Source organism: Stegodyphus dumicola, chromosome 7 (genome assembly GCF_044657685.1).
Source record: "Stegodyphus dumicola isolate Sdum_Otavi_A_Nest chromosome 7, ASM4465768v1".
Taxonomy (NCBI): Eukaryota; Metazoa; Arthropoda; class Arachnida; order Araneae; family Eresidae; genus Stegodyphus; species Stegodyphus dumicola.
The window spans coordinates 59,406,566-59,423,068 of record NC_140774.1 but is presented as its reverse complement, the minus strand read 5'-3'; the positions used below and the strand labels follow the sequence as shown (position 1 = coordinate 59,423,068).

The window sequence follows — 16,503 nt, the reverse complement described above, 5'->3', positions numbered from 1 at the left end:
TCTAAATGGAACGATTATTTCGCTTGCTTGCGAGTGAATTCTAGGAGGTCCGACGAAGACATCGCGGACGAAAACGTAGCGGAGAAAACAACGTAAGAGGGAAACTTCGTTGTAGAAAACATGTGGGAGAAAAGAAGGCAGGAAAACATATCGTAAGTCTAAAACATCATCGAAGAAAACAATCGTGGTACAAAACATCGACGAAGAACAGAAAGAGGTTCCAAAACTTCGCAGTTTAAAAATATCGTCGTGGAAAATATATTCCTATAAAAGAGAGTAAATAAAATAATCGCATGACGATTATTCTGCAGATATATCTTTTCTACATTTAAAAGGTGCTGGTGCGTATTCGAGTAATGAATTATAGGTGCGAGTAAGAATGAGGAATATTTTTACCTCTATATTTCATATATTTCCTTTCATTAATAATTTTTTGCTAAAAATCCAAGAAGGAACTCTTGCATTGAAAAGTTGAAAGGAAGTAGAAAATTAATGATACGTATGGGAGTACTACGCAGTATTTAATTTTTATTTTAAGAGAATTTTAAATTTATTTACTTAACTATTAAACGTTATTATTTAATTAAGTCATTTCATAAAGTTGTATTGGCAGTTCTTCATGAACAATATATTTTTAAAAAATTAAAAAAGGGAAAAGGAGCATTTATTTTAGATTAAATGTATTTAAAAGTTTTATGCATGTCTGAAATTTCTAATATTATGTTCTTTGAATAAAATTAAGACTTCTTTTGTTCTTTTTCCTTCAGCTTCTTCAAAGTAATCCTTTTATATAAGTATCCTTTGCATGTTGCGATTCGTTAGTTGTGATGACACAAGTCAGGATGAACTACGTAATATTTCAGTACCGTATTTATATTTATTGGATTATTGGAAGAGCACGTTAGGGCTCTTTTCCTAAGGGGAGGGAAACGTTTGGGGAGGACTTTCTCAGGAAAAGTTTCGTACGCACATTACACATTAGAAAAACCACAAAATTCTCAAGCAGCGTGTTTTTGTGCTGGGTCTAGCTACCAGCGTTCAACGACTTTACCTCTGGACCCCTAAAGCCAGATAGAGTTATTAACGGAATAGATTATTAACGGAAATGCATTCATTTTCACACTATTTTTTTGAGAAAGATCAAATTTAAATTTAGATCTAGAAAATGTAAACGCAGAATTTTACAAAAAGAAAATATAGGTACAATAAATCCTCTTGTCGATTACCATCCTAAGATGACCGATGTTTCTGAGAAAATAAGTAAATATAGGTTTTTCACAATGTCTCTCTAAGATGACCGCATCAACGGAAGACTAAAGAGATATGGAATCGTCAACGATCGCTTTGAAACGAATATTTTATATTTAACTTTACATTTATATATTTTTATAAATGATTCTAAAATATGGTTAAGCTTCTGTGTCTCAGTGTGCCACTACATGGAACACCCAAATTGAATCGCTTCGAAAGCCTCTAAATTCAACCGTAAATAGATAAAAATGCTTTTATAATATACTTTGAACTTTTCTTTTTAAACCGTAGATAGCAGCATATCACAAGGAGACACATAACGTTAATTTATTATGTGTTATTAAAATCCATTTTTTCAAGTAATTTTCTCTATTTTTTTAATGATATAAAAATTTTATTTGGAGAAAAATAGGCATAATTTTGCTGGCTGTACTCCAAATTATTTTTTTAATCTTTCATACAAAAATCATACGCAGAATCATTGAATAAAACCAGGTGTTCCATTAGCGGGAACACTGCGCCTTTAGCAATCTCATGCTCTTACTAATCAGAACATCTGTGCTCTCAGGAGAGAACATCCGTTGTTTTTGTTTTCTGTTTCTGTTGATTTTTTTTGGGTAGGGAATGAATTCAAACAAAGCAGCATTGAGGGGCGAGGTGGTTTTTGTGTTATGAAAGCATTAATATTGGCATCTCGAAATTTTTGGGGGTAGTTTTTAGGCGGGAATTTCATTAGTAGCTTGACTCATCTTTACTTAGACCTACGCGAAATTTTTGCTGCCTTTTTAGTCTCATTCCCGTTTATTTTCAATAATTGTGTAGATATTTTTCGTGTATCTATATATTATAAGCTTATTTTTCTTTTTTGTTAATATTAATCGTAGTTAATTATTTTAATCTTAGTTGGTTTGTGCTTCCATCAAAAAGGTGTGACTTGCTTTGAACAATTTCACGAAGATAAGAAATAGGAAAATTTATAAACATTTTTGTATATAGGACTTGTGTATGTAGATATGTATCTCATTTATCCGTATATATTCAAGAATATTGTGTATATCCAGGAAACCATGTATACAGCCATAATACAGAGTTTTTTCATTCTTATGCAAACGCTTCTACTCATTTTCGTGCTTCACTGCAATGCTCGCTTAGTCGCACTTTTCAAAGCTCTGGCGGCGCAGTGTTCCACCTCATGGAACACCCACAGAATTAAAACGGTAAGTGCAATTTTTACAAAATTTTACCTGTATACTTATTTAGGACTAAATAGACTGAATACAACGTTTCTTGCTGAAATTCCGACTTTAACGTACAGTGCGCCGCAAAGGATTAAATATTTTAGTTCTATGTTACGTTCTATGTATTTCTCTCTTTGTACCGGGGAGAGGCGCAGACACAAATTTGTTAGGATCGTAAAGCTCGGGTTTAGAGCTTTTAATTTGCTGTGAGTTTCAACTAAGCAGAGGTTCTCCCGAGTTTACTTGGTGAGCCGCTACTGAAGTCAGAGGTGTCAAAGTGTTCTTCGCCGTTCCTCAGCCAACTTAATGTTTGAAAGCCAATAAAGTAGTTTCGGTCAACATTATGACTCTGAGGTTTCTTGGGTTCTAAACTGAGGGAACATCAAGTGAATTTACAGTCCACTACTTTTGAACGACGGGACATACAGTTTTCACACACAATTTATTCGAAAATGTTTTAGTTATTGCTTGAACTTTTAGAACGAAGTTCTCAGCGAACCACTTTTTTTTTACGACCACTTCTTAAAAGTATAGCTGTGGAATTCTGGTACTAATTCTCATCTATTTAAGATTTCCCATTTAGGTAATATTTTATTACTGCATTTTACAATATAAAGGAAGTATTATAATTACGAAAATTTTCAAGTATCACATTTCAGTGGAAATATCCATTTTGTCCATATCTGAATCCATTTGGATGATTTTTGTGCGACATCTCATACGGACAGAATAAAGACTTCTTCCTTTTCATAGTATATTTTATAATGCATTTAAAAGGGATTTTTTCGTGTTCTCTGTATGTATGTAGATATAATATATGTGTGTATGTATCTCGCATAACTCAAAAACGATTAGCCGAAGAATATTGAAATTTTCTAAAGAGTAGGCTTGCTTCTCTCTTTATATTGCAGGTTAGCTGTACCAACCGTATATGTATATGCTCACGTATATGTACACCAACATCCTTTATCCGGCTTAAAAGTCCCTACACGACCTTTATTTTTGCGATCGTTGCTTGTAGTAATATACTTCCAGTTATGGAAATGTTTTTAAATCACGAAAATATTCATGTTTTGGCGATGTCAAATTTTTAAAAAAATTCTTTTTTGACAAATAAGTAAATCCAAATTTTAATACAGTCTCGCGGTTCGTATACTTACATTTGGGAAAGTTTCATACTTGTTATCTATATAGTATATAAAGAAGAAAGTTTGTGTGTTTGTCCTCTCATAACTCGGTCACTACTATAGCTATCACCACCAAACATTCTACAATTAGGTCGACGTCACGTTTCTCAAAAAAAAAAAAAAAAAAAAAAAAAAAAAAGTAGCTAAAATCAGAGCTATAAATAAAAACTCGGAAAAACGATAATTTTCTTTCTCATTTTTCGAGTGGCAACAGTCTCGCAAGCTGGAGACGAAAATCTGCTTTATTTCGAAAGTTGTTACCATTGCTCTCTTTCAAATCCTAGAGTTTGTTAAAATACGAAAATAGATAAAAGATGAAATAAAAATAGCTTTCCCAAACATTAAATACGTTATTCCCGATTCCGAAAATTCGAGGGAAGCCATTTCGACTATTCTCATCTTAACCACTTTCATGAGCGAAAATACTAATTAAAAATTCTGAAAGTTCTAATTTTCGCACTCATTTTTCCTAGTGGTAACAGTCTCGGGCGTTGAAGATAGAATTGTTTTATTTCGAAAAGTGTTGCTACTGCTCGCTTGCAAATCTTACATTTTGTTAATAAAAAAAATTGTCAATTTTACATAACCTATATATATAAAGAAGAATGTCTGTTTGTGTGTTTGTTTGTTTGTTTGCGTTATTGATTTCTCATCAATTATGATAAATATTTTGCGACATTGAATCGACTAAAGTTGAATATAGGTGAAATATTGGATGGAACTTGAGCTGTTATGGCCATTTGATTAGAAAGACGAAAATCACTAAAAGCTGAGTGACATTGCTTCTGATACAATGAGAGAGAATTATATTTTTCTATCGAAATTTTTTATGTGGGGTTGCATATCGCACCAGACTGAAAAATGTATAACTATGAATCGTATTTTTTACATCGTTAGAGAAGGATTACAACGGTATCGTTCTCTCTGTTGTTAGATACATTGCTTTCAATCTAACTTAATTGACATCGGGTACTTCCGCTAATAAAGAAATAAAATTAGAAAAAATTCATAAACGCACGACCAAAATTAAGCAGTATACATTATTTCAAAATCAGCAACTTTCTTTTAGGAATCGGGTATTCAAGTTTGAAAGAGCAATTCGAAGAAATAAATTTAAATGATCAGCAGCAAAAAGTGTGTATAATTTAATAGGCCTTATAAGGAAATTCACATAACTTATAAGGAACAATACATAAGGCCTTACAAGGCCTTATTTGTTGTTCGCCTGAGATTTTTGATTTTAGTAAGCACATAATTTTTCGATTTTTTTCATTTGAAAAAATATGCGTCTGTTTCTCGTACTTTTCTAATATACAGTGAATTATTTCATAAGAGCATTACGCGGAAGTTTCTAATTATTCGTTTATAGTATATAGACATTGTCAAAAGTTCGTTTCCTCCAGATGTAAACCACCTGTTTCTCGACCTGGCCCAAACAGCTTTTTACATATTGTTAACTGCAAACAATCATTCGATTTACTGCATAGTTAAATGGAATGTACTCTGAGAGCTGAAAAATGTCAACTAAGCAATTTGCAATTTGATTCATTACTAGTAAATCTAAAATCAGTTTCGTTATTTTAACAAGAAAGGGCATTTTTATGCATAGTGCTGGAAATAGATTAAAGATTTAATAAAAATTAAATTTTAGGTTCGAGTTCCATTTGACGAATATCAAAATGTTTACCTTGAAATATTAATAAAAGTATTTTGAAAATAGGAATGTAATTTTTAATTAATTTAAATCTATTTACTCTAAAGCAAAATGCCGTTACATTAAATATCAGAGGCACAAGTAGAAGATATAGAACTGGATATAGATGGCTAGAAGTAAGAAACAAACAGAAAAGAAAGAGAGAGATCAGAGTAAAATTATTCATGTTAAATTCAAATGGAAAGAATTTGAAAATGCTATATTTCAATAGCTAAGATTTAGTTAACTCTAACAGGGAGAAGTACCTCATATGGGCATAGTCTACATCATAAGTGAAGTGGTGAAAGCATACGGTATCGTGTTTTTACTATTTGAACACTTTCGAAGATCTGAATGATGAGTTTATATATGTCAAATACTCTATTAATTACTTATCTCTATCTATCTGTAATTATACACGTACTGTCCAGCAATGAATGCTCGATGTATAGGTCACAGCCACTATCCCACCAAAAGAGAAAACTTTCATTTATGAAACTTCCTAGTACGTCTGCCAGGGAAACGAAAACAGGCTTTACATCTAACATTATCCTGCACATTTTTATGAAACATTAACATTTTGATTTGACCCTTTTGTTTTATTTTGTTTTGAGTTTAAGCAAACGTTTCGAAAATCATTCCTACTTGTAAATACCTGTTTGTTTCTTGTATGTTTGGGGCACCATTGGTCATGTGGTTAGGATTGCAGAATACTGAGAGTTTTATGGAACTGATCATCCCAATTGTAATTTCCATTATTTATATACAAAAACAATATAGGAGCATGAAAAACACCAATATGGATAGTTTAATAAGACGAAACTTCAGCTCGTAAGTGCTGATAAAAAACAATGTACAATAACTAAATGTTACTGTAGGATGTTTATTATAGCTTAAATAAACAATATTCTGTTTTTGCTCAAACACAGCGTTAAAAATACCAAGTGGTTGACACGAAGCCACATAAATTTCATTTGACTAATTATTAATATATTATTATATCATAATATTAGTTAGCAGTGGTAAATCTAGGTATTAAAAAACCGTAAACACGAATTTTTGAAAATTTTAATATTTCTCTTTTCGCCACGTTTGAATTATCCATTTGAAATTAGTCATCAAGAAGGTGGCAAGGGGCCTTCATTTTCAAGGAATGATTTCTACCGGCCGTAATTTTACAATAATATTATAAGATTAGACATAATAAATCTGACAGCATGAATGCATTATATGAAAAAAGCACGGAATTTGCAATGTTTTGCTGTAGAATGTTATACTAATTCTCGATTATCCGTGTGTGGAATACCCATCTTGCAATTTGGAACTAGGTACCGTTGAAGCAATTTTAAGCGACCAGCGAATATATATTTCATTTAGTCAATTTGTCGAAATTTTAATCTTTTTAATTGCAGTTTTACATTATTTTGATTACCTTTAAAAACGAACGTGAGTAACTCATCTGAAAATGTATAAGCTGTGAGAGAAATCATATTGAATGATCTGAGCATACAGAGGAGACTAGTTATATGCCTTTGGCTTTACAATCCTTGTTAGAATATTTCATTTTCAGAGTTGTGTTTTTGTGTTTATTGCAGCTTGTAGGATGATGAGTGAAACTGCTTGGAACTCCGTGCATTAAATAAGTGCAAACATTGGTTACAGACCTTGTTAATTAAAAAAATTAAACTTTACAAAAAATAATGTTACAGAATACATATATTTCTTTTACATTCCGAATCAATTTTTCGTACCTAGTTGAGTCACATAAATTATGACAAACTTTGAGAAATTAATTTAAAAGAATTAAATATGAAAAAAAAGAAATAACAAAACAATTATAATTTGGCTGTGCGAGAAATCTCACAAATACTACGTTTATGTTTCTGAACAAATGCATAATATTCCCTCCATTTCTATCTATCAATTTTATCAATTATCTCTCACACCCTTTTTTATGAAAATCTGTGATAACACTTTACAAACATTTAAACAAATAAATGAAACTTATACAGATTGGACTGTCAAATACCTCGAAAAATTAGTTGTTAAATTTCAAAAAATATCAGATTTCATTACGAGATATATCTGACATCGAAACAGGTCTCAATTCGATAATGTCATGGATTTTTAGAATTATGATTACAGTTTGAAATTATCCTTATTATATGAAAAATATTAAATAAATTTGTTATATATCAGTTTCCTTGCACACTCTTGTGCTATATGTACTTTAACGTACAAAGAACGTTATAGAATAATACGTTATAGAAAGAACGTTATAGAATAATACGTTATAGAACGTTATAGAAAGAACGTTATAGAATAGTGTTATCAATGGTTATTTAAACCAAACTGCTGTGCGTTTTTAAGGCCGAGCGGTAGCTTTCTAATTAACACGCTGAGTTCGGCGCCGAATTTGCTGTCCTTTCCGTTCAGCCGGCAGCGAGCTAAGCCTTAAAGCTAAGCCGTGTTTTTGTTTAGAATGTTTCAATACATTTCATTAATGCTAAATTTGATCACATTTCATTGAGACTATATTTATTTTTTAACTTATACTGTCGGTTCCGTGGAACGACGCCAGGCAAACGAAAATTCCAGTGCCGGTTCCCAGGGACCGACGCCGGCCACACGGAAAGTTCACTGTCAATCCCCAGAGACCGGCGCCGCGCTCAACGTGTTAAGAAAGTTTCGGGCCGGTAAGTAAATATGTATTTAATTCAAATATATGAATTGATATGTAATCTATATATATGATTGATTGTATTTGAGTTCCATTTCGAATACTCAAAACTTAAACACAAAGAACTAGAGGCAGCAGATACATAAATCAGTTTATTGAACGCAATTTAACAGAATCGTTACAGGTGATGAGATGTGGGTAGCTCACTTCACCACAGAAAACAGCAACTCACAATTGATTGGCGTCACAGGGATCCACGCGCCGGACGATCCTCAGTCTATGCACGGAAATTGAAGTCCACGGTATTCTGGGATAGTAAAGGCATTCTGCTCATTGACGTATTGGCGAGTGGTGCTCCGGTGAAAGCTGATCTTTATTGCGCTTTACTAGAGAACATCTGAAGAGCCATTCAGAACAAATGGTTTGGGATGCTCAGTGCTGGTGTTGTGGTGTCCTACGACAACATCGGACGCATACGGGGAATTCCACAAAATATATGTTGCAGACGTTTCGCTGGGAGATGTCTGACCATCCATTCTATGGCTTCGATCTTGCTGTTAAGTACTTCCACGTGTTATTGCACCTGAAGACGTTCTTGTCTGGGCACACTTTCCTACAGGTGAAATGTTGCAGACAAATGTGACGGGCTGCCTTTCTTCCCAGGCGACAGACTTCTATGACACTCTAATGGAAATAGGTAACCGACGCTATGACAATTGGTATAGTTCCGATGTTTCTTATGCTGAGAAGTAGCAGAAATATAGCTGTATCTTTTGCAATAGGTTTTTCCAGGTAATAAGACTTTGTTTTTTATGGTTTACGGCAAAGTAATTTTTCGGACGACCCTCTTATTGTTTAAATAATCATTATCAAATTAATATACCTTCATCTAAATCAATATCTAACTCATTGAAATCATCATATATATAAATTTCCTTCTAAATCCAATCAACTTCATCTGCTAATCTAAGACATCTAACTAAGCATAACTACCCAAAACACATCTTCATGTTAAACCATCATATATATATATATTATCATCATCATCGTCATTGAAAATATCGCCAAATTAAGATAAATCATTATAGCTCAAATCAACTAAATAAAAAGCAGTATCATTTGATCATCGTCTTTATCACCTCAAACTTCTAAATCACCATCAAAATTGTTATCTGAATAACCAAGAAAGAAATTATAAAATTATCACCAGATAATTCAAAACCATCATTTAAATAATCATCATCATCGAAATCATACCTTCAGTTTAAACCGTCGTATATGTCATCATCACCATTATCATCGTCGAGATAGATAAATCATAATCTTCCAGATCATCTAAATAGAAAGCAATATCAACCAAATCATCATCTTCTTCATCCTCATTTAATCATCGTCTTTATTGTCTAACTCCTCTAAAGTATTATATAAATCACTCTCACATCATGTATAAAATCGTCATCAGTCAAAACTATGTCACCATCAAATTCATCTAAATATTTATTATCACTTAATACACATCGTCATTTTAACCATCATGTATATCGCGTCACCATGATCATCGTCAGAATAAGATAAACCATCATCACCCAAATCACAGCAGTCATTCTAAACCATCCTATGTATCATCTTCATCATCATCATTGAAGTCGTCGTCAGAATAAAAAAACTTCACCTAGATACAAAGCCCGATCACCTAAAGTTTTATTATCATCCTACTCAATTATTCATACTCTTCATCACTAAACCATATACTCACGACCACCTAAATAAAAAATCAGCAGAAGTTAATCTAAATTGTCGTCCTCAAAATTCCAGTTAAATTATTCAAATCATCGTCGTTTAAATCATGACTTTTTAGTGTTTCGCTAGTGTGCCGTCAAATAGAGCCAGTTTCATTCAGGTACAGACAGAAGGATATCACCGGAAGTTCACTATCGTTGGTTCAGGTGTAGTAACCAACCGCCCTCAGGAGATGCCAGAGGCTTGGGTACGTAGCCGAAACCTATGCCATCTTAGATAACGTGACACTCGGAAGTGACGTAAGAGTTTGAATAACGTAATGTTTCAAAAAGTTTGGTTTTTGTGACAACGAAAATATTTTTTAAAGTTTCATTTCTTCCGGAAACGACGAATTGTTTTCTTTTTTTTTTAGGCAACGGCCTCTTGAACCCCTTGAAATCTTGTTTGTAATGACATTAAAAATTTCCCTTTTATCATTAAATCTGTATTTGTTTTTAATTGAGCATCTCATTATTTACTGTTTGTTCATTTTGCATAATTTTAATATAATAATAATAAGCCAAATGCAAAATGTTAATCGTTAAAGAGAAATGCGACCAGAGATATAAAATTAAAAATTAAAAGACAAAGAATTAAATTTATATATCAAGTTTTACCAGAATAGAAAAAAAAGAGAAAGGACTTTAAAGAATAGAATAGTTGAAGGGGTGATGAAAGCCAAAACATTTCATAAAATGAGGATTTCTGATATTTGCATTTTCAAATTCTCTACAATTTTAGCTTTCTTAAAACACCGTTCTTTAATCTCTATGGAAATTAGGACTGTACAAAATCTAGCTTTAATTTGTCATTGAATACTTTGATAATTGAGAATTTTTACATAAAATCGCGTTTTCCCCCGAACGTGATTTTTTATACTCGATGTAGTACCTGTTCTCAAGAACTACTGCTCACAGGTATCTGAAATTTTTATACCTTATTTACTACGCTTCCAAATATTTGCCGAAAAGAGCTTTTGATTATAATCAGTGCTAAATTTTACTATGCGTAACAAAATATACTGTAAAATACTCTAAAATTTAAAATGATAAAAAAGCTCTTTTCAGTATATTCAGCTAGGTATTGTGATGTTACTTCCCTTAGCGAAAGACGTTTCCAGAACATTTTATCCGCGAGGGGCGAAAGACGGTTAAAGGAAGGGACGTAGTTACGCCGGAAAACAGAGTGGAGGCAAGCTGGTGGGAAGAATACGAGACTTGTGACTTTTGCGGTTGGACCGGCAGTCATGCCGTGTGCAAAGAGATAACTTAAGCTAAATGTATAGTAGTGGTATTTGTTTTATTGTGTATTGTTTAATAAATTAGTGGATAAAATTTCAAAGCTGATGGAGATTATTTTCCTATTATGGCGAGTGCATGAGAAATGACCGAACCCGCCTCGGACTTGAAACGGCGCGAGGTGCAAATCGGCGCAGTCGATAGGATAAGATTGTGAAAAAGGAAATCACTAAATAGTGAAAATAATAAATAAATATGGTTGTAAAAAGTTACTGAAAGTTATAAAATGAAATTCGGTGATAGTTCACGAATGGATCTACGATGAGAGAAGATTTTTATGACGAAAGAAAATGGCGCGTTTAGGGCCATGTGTGCGAATAAATTCATCCGATTTGTGAAAGCGTGATGTGCTAAAAAGTTAACAGCCAGTGAGTGGTAAAATGGGATCATCAGTGTTCATCATCCTAGTGAAATCATGAAAAGTTAAATCAGGGATAATGTGAATTACCGTGTTGTAATCATGTCAAGTTACGTGCCACTGCAGTGTGCTCATGATTAAAGTTATCAGCGTCAAGTTGTGCTCTTCGTTCGATATTTTCACTATCGGGATCAAAGGTAAGTCCTTCTTAATTTATATATTAACCATATTAACTTAGAAAATTATAATTGTTTTTATGTCTGTTAATAACATGATTCGAATGTCAGGCGTTAAAGCCAGTAGACACCGAGAAAGTATATTTTATATGGAAATGAGAAATTAAGGTTCTTATTTTTATCAAGATATAGGAGATTCTTAGAGCAAGGGAAACGATTATTGAAACATTTGAAAATAATGAAAGGAGTTATGTTTGACCCACCATCGAAAGCTGAGAAATGGCTGTTCTTTTTACATCATGATGAAATGATTCTTAATCTCTATAAAATATCTGAAGAAGGGAAAATTATTTTGCAGAGTTTAAAAACAAAAGTTAAAAGTTTGATCGCGACTCTCGATGAAATGGATTGATATAACAATATTATGATTAAAGACACCGTATTAAAAGAATTCGAGATTCCTCGGAAAAACCGATCGAGGCAGGCTGGTGGCGTGAATACGAGACTTGGTACTTTAGCGATTGGACCGGCAGCCATGCCGTGTGGAAAGAGATTACTTAAAACATGTTTTGCGCGCCTTATATTATGTATATAGTTGAGATTACTTAAAACATGTTTTGCACGCCTTATATTATGTATATAATTAAATGTATACTATACTAGTGATATTTGTTTTATTGTATATTGTGTACCGTTATATGTAATAAATTAGAGGATAAAATTTCAAAGATAGAGATTATTTTCCTACTATGGCGAGCGCATAGACGAACCTGCCTCGTGCTTGTAAGAGCGCGAGGTGATAGATGTACTTTAATTACGTAAAAACCTTCAAGCCTGTAAGAACAGCAGATTTTCAGAAAAGGTAATCCAAAAATTGCCAATTCAACATTGTTGCTATAGGGTTTCCAACACCCCTTAATGAAAAGGAGTAAAATATTTTTTGAAAAAATGGCATTTATGGAAATACAAAAAAGAAATATGTTTAGCTTATAAGAGTATATAATATTTCTGTAAAATAAATAAAGTGAGAATTTAAAAGCAATTTTTTAAAATAAAAAACCAAAAGGAAATATTTATAGTTTTTAAAATCAGTATTACTTTTGTAAAATGAAAGAACTTAAAATCTTTTTAAAGTAAAAATAGCGAAAAGAAAAATTTAAATTAAAGTTTCACGTTATTAAACTAAATATTGAAGAAAGAAACATTTTTGACACGAGAAAGGGAAAATAAAAGAATTTAAAAGTCAAAATTGCATTTACACAAGTTGCAACTTTGATAGAGATTCGCGTTCCTTTAAGCCTCGGGCGTCTTCCTATGACGGTCGGTTACTATTAAGCTTGTTATTGTAAACTGGCTATTCAAATTACAGTCGGTATGCGCAAAGGGGGCCTGAATCTTCATCCTGAAAAATAAACAAAATTATTGTTACACATCACATAAAAATATCAGTTAAAATGATATTTCAATTCTGAGTCACAAGCATGAGAATATTTGAGAAGGTTACATGGCATACGCAAATAACCAAAATGAAAGGTACTCGAAACGCATGTCTGTGCACTGTCTGCAAAAGTTCAGACCGGATCTTGGTCGTTTGTGGTAGGCATTGACTTGCAAGTACAAATGTGTTTTGAAAAACGTAAATGTTTGCGCTTTGGTACTTTTAAATTTAAAGTCATTTGTTTTGTAAAAATTACGAAGCCTAGCTCTTCATATGTTTCTCCGACACTCATAATTTTATGAGGAAAAAGTTTGCACTCGTTATGAAATAATTTTGAACATAAGTATCTCCGTCTGATTTCGATTGACATCAGTCAATTGTTTTGTGATTTATTTCTTATAACCAAAAGGAAAGTTTCCGAAATGAAGTCTAGGTATTGGAGGAAAGAATAATTAGTAAAATGTAGAAAACTGATACTTTTATTTTCAGCTTTTTTGAAATGAACTCATTATGCAGCGTGCCAAAAAAATTAAAAAGACTTCTCTCAAAATTTAATTTTCAGTGTTCTATTTTGGAAATGAAAATACCAATTAACAATAGACAGAACTCGTCCTTGACTTTGTAAATTATTCTAGAAATCCTTGACTTCCTATAGCTGGTAAAAACCTGAAATCTCTTACTAAATTTGGCATGGAATATGCCAGTAAATTTCAAACGTAAAAATGTGCGCCATTTGTTTTTACATAAAATTTCTCATATAAATAATTCTTGGATTAGACTTTTTTTGAAAAGTATCTTGACCCAAAACGTTTAAACTGTTTTCTTAAAACTTTCGTTTGCTATTGAAAATTTTATAAATATAACTAGACTGAGTTTTGAATAAATGAAATTACAACCCATAAGCACCTTGTTGGAACATTTTGTATAAGAAAACGTAATCGCATATAAATCAAGTTCTTATATCGCTTAATTACAATGCATCAGGTCTTTAGTAAATAAAGAAAGCAATAAAATACACATGGTGGTTTGGCAATACCAAAAACATCATATCTCGCAACAGCTCTTCTTGATTATTTCATACCTTAGGAAACACGAGCAAATATGTCAATTGCGGAAACATTGCAGTTTGGCAAGCGATAAGGTGGTGCGCAGGAGAAATGATTATCGGGGAAAATATTTCTTCAAGGTAGGAGGTGATTTGTATTCATTCTGGATGTGGAAGAGAATGTTATTCTAGGACTTCGAGAAATAAGGAACATCATTTGGATAAGAGTGCACTTTCGACCAAAGTGAATTTGCGGAATTAGGAGTCATGTTTCTTCTTTCTGTAGTCATTTGAAGCCGTGGTTCTGATGTCAACATCAAAGACTTAACGATATCACATTTGCTTTTAGTGAAGTGTAGTTCATCCAGTGCTTTCTTCACCAGTAGTTATGGCTTTCGCCGAACGAAACAAACACTATGCAAGTTTCAAATGTTAAGTCATTCAGTTTGCGAAAGAAAATGGAAATCATGCAGGATGGTTTTCGTGAATGCTTCGTACACGAGTGGAAGAGGCATGAAATTTTACAATGATTATTGCGCCAAAGAATAAATGTGTATTGCATAAAGAAGTAATGAAATAGCTTACCGTCGGCGAAAGTGTTGGAAACTGCATTGTAGAAAATCCCCATCATCACTAGAATGGATTAATTGTAACAAGAAACAGCGTACGTTTCTTTGCCTTAAAAATAGAAAAAACGAGTGCAAATGGAAGTGAAAACTCTAAAGCAAACTGAGGTTGTGTATTCGATTTACTTCACGGAATAATTCAGTTCTCCGAGAAAAAGAGATAAAATTTTTTCAAAGGCTTCGAAAATATAGAGATAAAACTTTGATGAGTTTTTAAAAATATGTTAAACTTTATTTACTATCACGTGTTGCAAATATCGATGTCATTCCTGAAGTTTTGATATAGTAGGAGATAAAGAAACAATGATATGAAAGAAAAATAACGGTTAACATAAAATCAATAGGCCAACGAGAAATCTCACCTCACCGTACTGATCTCCTGCTTAGCCGACCGTACGAAATTAAAAGCTCATCGATATCTTGAAAAGAAAGACTTTGCTGAAGTGCAGTTTCCCGAAAGTGTTTTCATCCGTATTCACGAGAAATGATCGGCGGAGAAAAATGTTGTGAAACTGTGGATAAGAAATATTTGGCAAAAGCTTCCTTTTGCCTCAGATAATCAAGAAAGTCTAATACTTTGGGACATGTTCATCCTCCATCTAACGGATAGCACAAATATGTTGTTGAAAGAGTGTTATACAGATATGACAGTTTATCCAAGCGGATTATTGCCATTAGTTCATATATTAGACATATATGTCAATAAATCATCGATAGAATATTTTAAACGTTAGTGGAATACTCGAACAAAAGTGAAGGTGAAAAAACTAATTACAAATGGAGACCCAAATACGTCATGTCAGTGCATAAATAGTGTGTCAGTAGATAATAAAATCACGGAATAAAATTAAACCCGTTTAATTTATGTGGTATATCTGACGGTCTAGATGCAACGAAAGATGATTATTTATGTGTGGATCAGAGTAAAAGTTACGGCAAAACTGAAACAGAATTCGATGATGTGCTTGAAGTTATAGATTGAGACGTATATGAGGAACTTGGATCTGTCTATGCAAGTATGGATCAGAGGTGAAGGTGAAAATGAAACAGAATCCGATAACGAAAATTTTTAAGTACATAAACTATGTTATTTCTCTTAAATAAAAAGCATTTAATTACACGCAGAAATCTAATTTTATCTAATTCTAATCACTTTTTCCATATTTCTAAACATAACATTTTTATAGCTGGCGTACAGCGCGTACCCATAAATTTCAATCTTGCATTTTCTTTTAAAAGTGCGCCTTATACGCCTGAATATACTATAGCAAACATAGCTGAAACTTAAGTGATAGAGATATTTACATGCTTGCTGAAGCATTATATTCTGTTTTTTTTCCCTTCTATTAGTGTATAAATGTTTTCAAAATTTCGATGTTACGTTTTTCAATCTTTGTGTTTAGAAAAGGGATAAAGAATTCAAACTTTTATCTCCGAAAACAAAATTCTAAATCAGATTTCTAATGAAGAAGTGAAATTCTCTATAGCTTTACTTTCCGGACTAATTAAAATTAAGAAAAAGAAGAGAGAAAAAAAATAACTGATTTGGGTAAACAGAATATTTAGCCATTCAATATCTATTGATGGGAATGTATATAACTCTAATGAATAGTACAGAAATAAGATAAATTTACGTTTCAGTTTGTAGGCCTTACATTTCAAAATGGTTTTAATACAGCTTAAAGAGCATAGCCAAAGATTATGCTCTCAGCCGCTTTTTCAGTAATAACGTCA

At 32.6% G+C, this 16,503-nt stretch overlaps 2 protein-coding genes across 3 annotated transcripts in view; one reads left to right on the top strand and one right to left on the bottom strand.

The window, feature by feature from the left end:
- Positions 1-16,503, top strand: part of LOC146996199 (uncharacterized) — a 231,616-nt gene that overhangs the window by 123,319 nt on the left and 91,794 nt on the right. The gene's annotated exons all lie outside the window — the stretch shown is intronic.
- The window catches only part of LOC146996200 (uncharacterized), a 37,474-nt gene continuing 29,154 nt past the window's right edge, over positions 8,184-16,503 (bottom strand). Inside the window, exon 3 of the mRNA XM_085820294.1 lies at positions 8,184-13,062. The gene's annotated coding sequence lies outside the window, so the exon portion shown is untranslated. The remainder of the gene's footprint in view (positions 13,063-16,503) is intronic.